This window comes from Embiotoca jacksoni, unplaced genomic scaffold, assembly GCF_022577435.1.
Source record: "Embiotoca jacksoni isolate LCO1_2020_lvr unplaced genomic scaffold, fEmbJac1.0.p SCAF_13, whole genome shotgun sequence".
In the NCBI taxonomy this organism is placed as follows: Eukaryota; Metazoa; Chordata; class Actinopteri; family Embiotocidae; genus Embiotoca; species Embiotoca jacksoni.
Genome location: NW_027185263.1, coordinates 1,924,092 through 1,932,310, shown reverse-complemented (window position 1 = coordinate 1,932,310; position 8,219 = coordinate 1,924,092). Strand labels below are relative to the sequence as shown.

Genomic DNA, 8,219 nt, shown 5'->3' with positions numbered 1-8,219 from the left:
TTAAAAGACGTTAAACATGCATTATTTAAATGTTGTGCCACATGAGGGCAGTGAAAATGTCATATCATCACTCGTTCTTATGACTAATTTGTCAGCAAGCACTTGTCACCAGACACTGAGCTGCCTTTGTCAGTGATTTAGAGTCATGTGCAATATTCACTCTGCATTTAGAGAAAATAAATAAATATCTGTCTCTTTAGCTGGGAAATGCTTCTCTCTTCACCAGCCGATCAATAACTTGAGGCTTGCAGATAAACAGCTGCCTTCTGCCACTAGAAACAAGGCTTTTAATGAGAGGTGAAACTAAACCAAAATGTGCCATACATCCAAAAGCAATGAATTTAAGGAGGCTAAACAAGGCCAAAGAGCTGAAAAAACAAACTTCACAGTTCAACACCTCTGACCGTCTCCGTATCTGTTGACTCTTCGTCTCAGATACTGCTATCAGCTGTCAAGTAAACACTCTCTTTAAAGTCATTTGACCTGTGTAGCATCTGATAGCTGCTTGTGGAGTGTCTGGAATCAAACATTTATTTTATCCACTTTTTTGTCCCCTCAGTTTTTTCATGTCTTAGAGTTGGTTTTAAATGTTGTTCTCCTTTTTAAGGCACTTTGTTACTTTGTTTTGAAAGGTACTACATAAGTAAAGTTTATGACTATTAAGATTCACCAAAATATAAAAACAACTTTTGTATTGCAGCTGTGAAAAGACATCTAAGTTACACCAATACACTACTGCTGGAAACTATGAATTGTTCTATCTTTTTTTGAAGTTTTCAGAGGATTAAACAATAGAAACATCTCCGTTTTATTTTGATGGCCTCTCTTCAAGGTGTAATAATCTTTATTTGGGAACAGAAGAACTACAAAACAAGACAGACCCAGAACTTAAACATGTCGTTCTGTGTTTTTGCCTTACAAAGTTCTTAACTTTAGATTAGAATTCCCCATTTACACCAGACAAAGAGGAATATTATTATCCATTAACCTTTTTTTTAAGTTAACAATTGATTATTTTCATCACTAATTAATCTGATTTATAAGAAATGTCTTGTTCCTTCATTGTCTCTGTCCCATTTTAGTCACCCACCTTTTTCACAAGTCAAAAAACACATATCTACAGACGGGATTTCAGAACAAAGGCATGACGACCTTACGTCTCTAAGTAACCTGTTATCATAGGATCCATATCTTATTCTTAATTCAATTCAACTTTATTTATATAGCGCCAAATCACAAGAAAGGTTATTTCATGGCACTTAACACATTAAAGTCCTTACAGCAAGACTTTACAATATTATACAGAGAAACCCAACAATTCAACAATTCCCACATAAGCTAGGAGGGAAAAACTCCTCTTTAAGGGAGAAAAACCTCCAACAGAGGGAAGGAAAAAAATCCCTTTAACAGGAAGAAACCTCCGACAGAACCAGGATCAGAGGTGGGCGGCCATTTGCCTCGACCGGTTGGGGTGAGAGGAGAGCAGAGAGAGAAAAGGACAGCATAGAGATAGAAGAGAAGAACTGTTGGTGGAGACGACAAGCAAAGAGCAGAGACATGCAGCTCCATGACGGGACATCTGGAAAAGAAAGAACAGAAACTACACGAGTGAGTGAACTGAATGGAGACAACAGATAATAAGAAGAAACCATGGGAGAGAAGAAGATGGTGAGGTATGAGTCAGTTAAAGAGGAGGAGGAAAGAAAAGAAGCTCAGCATGTAACGAGGTCCTCCAGCAGCCTCGGCCTATAACAGCATAACTAAGGGTTGGTTCAGGTCTACCTGAGCCAGCCCTAACTATAGGCTTTATCAAGAAGGAAGGTTTTGAGTCCAATCTTAAAGCTAGAGAGGGTTTCTGCCCCTCCAACACAAACTGGGAGCTGGTTGGTTCCACAGGGGAGGAGCCTGAAAACTGAAGCTCCGCCTCCCATTCTACTTCTGGAAACTCTGGGAACCACAAGTAGACCAGCGTACTGAGAGAGAAGTGCTGTGCTCTTAGGTTTCCTTATTGCCATTTCATGACTAGCATAGTTTCAATATGTCAGAAATTGTGCAATAGTAAATGATAAATTAATGCATCCAGGGTCATCTGAGGATGATAACAAATTACTTCCTCAGATTGTTTTAAAAGGTTTTTTTTTATTACAGGCATGAGATAAGTTTATCAAAGATGCGAGCTAACTGTTCCTTTGCAGCGAACACATCAGCTGCCACTCCACTGTAACTGGAATGAGGAGTACAATCCTGAATGTAATGAGTAGTGCAGCTGTCAGTGGTCACGTCTGCTGGTTGTCCAGTTGCCGAGCGAGAAGATCTAGGCGGCAAAGATTATTCAAAAATGTTTTTAACATAGGGTAAAGAAACATGGAATCACGCAGAGCTATGTCATAGTTTCACACCCTCAAAGTAAATTTTTTTTTTATCTGTTTACTGATAGCAAGCAACAGTAAATTGTCCCCAGTAGTTTTGTTGGTTTTGAAGGTGTGGTTGTCAAAGAGTCACACTGATATTACGATACTTATAAATCAACAGATTCATAAAAGTAAGTTAACGTACTATATCGTTATGGCTTCAGAGTTGTTGGGCTGAACCAGGGCAGATGCGGAAGCCATTTTAGTGGATGTAAGTCAAGCTTCCGATTTGTTATCATGTATTTATAATAGATGCTGCTTGTTGATTCTGTATTCTGACGAAAGTTTAATACAATAAAAAAAGCTCCATTACGCCAAAACAAAACCTCGCGTCATGTCACTACTATTTATAAACCTGTAAAACTGTAATGTGATACCAGTTCTTTGTCATCATACACACTTCCTTATTCCTCAACCTTTATAAAGTTATAAGATTATAAGGTATAATCTTTATATTGACGTATCTAAAGCACTTAAGAAAGTTGTTCTTTATCAAAATCTGGCACCCATATCACTCACAATGCAATTTATCAACTAGCGGTAATCTAGCCTCAAACTGCCATAAAATTTAATATTGAAAATAAAATGTTTAGAGTAAATGTGCTGAGTCACTTTCTGACTTTTCACCGCTGCAGTTTCTGATGTCAAAGTCTTGCTCTTAAAATGTCAAACTTCCTCTCCTGCATGTGGTCCAAGAATGGAGCACTTTGTTTTCAAAATAAAATCTAATCAACATCCAAGCAGCAGTTATGTTTCTGTCAAAATAGCAAACAAGACAGGAGCTGTTAATATCTACAATTTCTTATTAATATGGTTTATATCAACAGAGTTTTTCTTGACCTCACCTCAGACTGTTTATAACAGATGTGCTGTCAATGAAAGGAGTCTCTATGTTTAGCTTTAAATCTACTGAAACTCATTTTCTTCTGGAGTTCCACAAGGGTCCATCCTAAGACATTTGATTTTTATTTCTGCTTTGCCACTTTAGGTAAAGATATGTTCAGTTAAAGTCTGATGACACATAGATGACACATTTCTCTCTCCTCAGGATATCATAGTCCTAAAAACAAGCTTGTGAATACTAATGACTTAAATTGAATAACTAGGGCACAATTTTATTTATTTGATTTTTTTATTTATTTTTTTTTTTTTTTTTTTTTAGAAAACTAGTTCATGCACCATATTTATATGAAACAGCTTAGACTGCTGTAATATAAATTTATCTCGATGGTTTGCTGTAAAAAAAAAAATAGTTCAAGTCAAACGTACTGTATTAGTCTAACAAATCACTTCAGTGGCTCCCAGTGCAATTCAGAAACTATTTATATATTCTACTAGTAATCAATAAAGCACTTAATGGTTTGGCTTCCCAGTACAACTGCCCAGCAAAAAATCCACTATTATGGCAGATCAACATGCAGTTGTTTTTCTAAGTGAATTGAGAATAAGATGCAGATTTGATGGGGATGATTTTGTATTATTTGGTCAGGTTCTCTGGAATGAGGGATAAATGAAATCTCTCACAACTGCATTTAAAAATATGTGATTTTTCTTATGTATGTTTTTTTTTTTTATCATATTTTATTGTTCTGTTACCTGTTTACATAGATTTTAAATTAACGGGTGAGTGGGTGGGATTAAGGGGGATCTATTGGTAGAAACATAATATATCCATAATTTTGTTTTGGTTGTTGGTTTTTAATCACCTGAAACAAAAAACTCTGATTATGTTTAAAAACATTTTTACCTCAGAATGAAAGTTCATCTGAGTTTACACATTCAGGTCAACTGCATGTCTATTTTATGACTGACAAAAAGGGAAAACTCTTCCCAACCTGCAGAGGATTTTCTGTTTCTGTTGCAGGCTGGTCTTTTGGAAAAAATTGGCAGCTATGACTCTTCCACTCTTCATAATGCTGCTGTGCTGTGGTGACCGTGTGTTTTCAGCAACAGTCTGCTGGACAGCCCACCAAGCTTTTTTCTGGTAAGTAGAATTCAGTACAAATCTTCTAATTAATATTAGAGTCATTTCTTTTTTTCCACGTAAACTTTGGTGAACAGGCTTCCCTACATCAGCAGAGGAGAGAATTGCTTTCTTTTATTTTTTTGTGCAAATATTCTTCAAAACTAAGAGACACAAGACATGAAACTACTTGGTTTAAATAAGGGAGAAATTATAGTTATTGACTATAAAATGTGATGCAAACAGGGTTGTCGTGTGTCACAGATGCTTTCCTGACCTGACCGTTGACTCCACTGGAGCTATACCTGTCTCGTAAACATATGCTGATGCTTTCATGGAGGCTCCATGGTTGATGTTTACGTGGACTTTATTACATTATAGATTATCTGACAGGCTCAAGACGAGCTACAGAGAGCTTTTCCAGGTTTTCAATATGTATTGATTATTTTTGCGACCGTTAAAGACATGAAGTGGAGGTAGAAAAAGTAGAAAACCCTCATTCTTCACGTGCCGCCTCCTTTCGCTGTGTCCGCCCACACTGTACTCTCTGACCTCTGTCCACTGAGTGTGCAGCAGAGGGGTAGCCATAAAAAAAAAAAACTGAAACCTGCAGCCCCTTGATAAGCATTAAAAAATATATTAAATCAATACAGGCCTTGTACTCCTATTGAAGCCGCAGTGATGTATTACAGCACACATGAAAAGATGGGAGGTAGAAATGATAAGGAGGCGTGATAAAAAAGGTTATAAAAGCAGCTTTCTGGGAATATCTCCTGGTTTTACACGGGAAAAGAAGACAATCGTCACTGACAGCCTCTCATGTGAGTTACTCTGCTTTGTCTATTTTTTTGTTATACTGTAGATCAATAATGTGACAGTGATATAATTCAAACCCAAATGGCAGTAATTTAAAAAAAACAAAAAACGAATTTGTCTCCTATGAAGATTATTCCCACACATCATTCATGTTAATTTGATGCTACTTATTGTTGACGATATATTTCACATGAAAGACCAATTCATGTCAGTCTAAAATCAAAAGTGTGGTCATAATCTGTATTTATTAAAAAAAAAAAAAAAAAAGGTGCACATGAAAACACTCAAGTGTGTATAAAAAAAGCAAAGAGTAAATTTCCTGTTTGTGATTCAGAAAATGCAAAGAACCAATTATACATATTACATGAATGCTGACTAATCCTGTGTATTTGTGTTTTCATGTTTCCATCAGCTTTCACCCTAAAGAGCCTCTTTCAAGACTCATTTATTTCCAGTTTTGGCGCCACTGATACATAAATCGGGGACAATGTATATGAATCTTCTTGTACCGACTCTTTGCCTTCTTGGCACAGGTAAAAAGTACTACTTATACTTACAACTGATCTGCAAAGCATCAGAAAACAAAAAAATATAACTGTTTTATTTTAATGGTGTCTTAGTAGAAATTATTTGACGATTATTCAAATAAGGTCAAATGATAGAAGTAACTTCTAACTTTGGACTTTTGGGTTCAGACGACTAAATATGATTATTGTAAAGTAGTACAATGAATATTTTGTGATTAATTAATTGGAAACAATCAGGTCATACTTTATTTGCGTGTTTTGAGTTAAACTTAAATGTCAGCTGAAGTGAAAGTATGTCCCGTGCAATAAAGTGTAACAAGGAAATGGAAAATAAATATTTTATGTTTGGGCTGTGAACACATTTACCTCTAAAATAAATCAGCAACATACTTTTAATTTAAAAGTTATGACAAGGAACTTTTGATTTTAATTATGAAATATTAGCAAATTGTTAAAATGTATTAATTATTCTAATTATAGATTAATGATGTTTTATAAATCTACATTAACTTGACCATATTATTAAAGAAATATATGCATGTTATTTACAACTAGGCCTTACATTTGAAGGAAATGACAGAATGTAGTAGCGTTGTGGTTTTAGACCGACACTGAAGCCGTTAATGAAGGTTACCGTTTGATCAACGTCATGAACTGAAAGTCATAAACGTTGAAACTGTCGAAAGGGCGAGTCAAACTTTTTTTTGGATGCAGCTATTAAAACAAAGATTAGCTTTATTACCTGTGACATTGTCCTCAATATTAAGGTAGAATATGTGGGTCTCACACACACAATGAAGACGATTATCTTTACTTTCAATCACTAAATTACCCCTCTAAGCACAGCTGGTTGTATCAACTCAAAGATCTGTATGACTACTTCTTCTACAAACAATCTGACAGTTTATAGATGTTGATAAAATGATCTGAAGCCGAAACCAAAGTTGAGTTGAAGTCAGTACTTGTGTAGTTTCAACCTGCATCTGTTGAATGTAGCACCTGATATCATAAATCCTGAATATATATTTTAATTTGCGATCATATCGGAAACGTTTGCATGATTCTGCTTCAACCTTTTCTTGCTTTTTCTGACAGTAATTCTGTGTGGAGCGCAAACTACAACAGGTAAACCCATCACCATTCCCAGTGCCAGTGCCATGACTCCAATGTCCACCACAACCGTGACAACCGTGACAACTGGTTCCCCCATCACAATTACACCTGTTGCATCTACAACTACCACAACTGGTTCCCCCGTCACAACTACACCTGTTGCATCTACAACTACCACAACTGGTTCCCCCGTCACAACTACACCTGTTGCATCTACAACTCCCGCAACTAGTTCCCTCGTCACAACTACACCTGTTGTACCTACAATGACCACTCCGAATAAGACGACTAGTGGGTCCGACACAGAAGAGCTTTCACCTGGCGCTATAGCCGGCATTACTATCGGCAGCATCGCTGGAGTGGGTGCAGTCGGTGAGTCAACATCGTAACTCTTCTGCGTAAAACCTCATTTCTGCTTCCTCAATAAAACGTTGTCCTGTTATCCATTAACAAGGATAACACTGGATATTTGTCTGGAAATGTTTCCTTTGCACTGTTGCCTTCTTGTTGGTCAAAAGCATCTGAATAAATGCAAACAGGAAAATGAGGAAGCGTACAGTAATTCAAACCATGATTTGAATAGATCAAACGACAACAGACAATATTTGTTTTTGTAATTGTGCTATTCAGGTCTCGCTTGAAAAGAAGAGTCCAAACTGCTTTACACTTCTGGATATTAAAAAGCATTTCTCTTCGTTTCAGGTGGTGGTATCTTTGCTGCGCTGAAGTTCACTGGGAGGATCTGAGACGAGCTCATGTCAAATGGAGATTTAAAGGGTTGTTTTATATTATATTGTCTGAAAGGCCCAATTCAGACTAAAATGGTATACGCGTCTATATATCTTCTTGGGCCAAGATGAGGACATTTTACTACTCTGCTATTTTTATTGTCTGTGGATCAGAAAATAATCCTTAGTTGATCAAAATGTTTTCTATTGACACATAAATTAGATTTTATATGTTCATGTTTTTCTGTTTTGGTCGATATTTCTCATTTAATGCGTTAAATGCAATAGATTTTTTTTTTTTAATTTTTTCTTTTAAGTAATCTTTCTAAATGTCCTTTTCATAAAATAACCCTTGATTTAAATGTGTAGATTTAGTTTTACAAAAATGAGCCAGATGTTGTATAAAGAAGTTGCTTGAATGATGTGAGTGTGGAGGATGTCATGAATAAATTGTTGTCAGACAACAGATGAAGCTACGTAAGATGCACTCTCGTCACCTTCCTTTGTAAGAAAAAAGAAAATGTAAGGGATTAAAGAACGTCTTTTTAAGCTCAGTAATTGTACTTAAATGTTTCTGCCTTTATTTTCTCATGGTTAAAGCTGTGGTGGGCGGTTCTCTAGAAAAGGCAAAGAATTTGAACATACAGCCCCTCCTCCTGCA

The 8,219-nt window shown here is 36.2% G+C and overlaps 1 long non-coding RNA gene across 1 annotated transcript; it reads left to right on the top strand.

Moving 5' to 3' along the window:
* The first annotated feature begins 4,363 nt into the window (after window positions 1-4,363).
* LOC138195892 (uncharacterized) lies at window positions 4,364-8,083 on the top strand. The gene is made up of 4 exons (XR_011178097.1): window positions 4,364-4,395; window positions 5,603-5,723; window positions 6,813-7,202; window positions 7,533-8,083. It is a non-coding gene; the product is annotated as an uncharacterized lncRNA (long non-coding RNA).
* The last annotated feature ends 136 nt before the right edge of the window (window positions 8,084-8,219 follow it).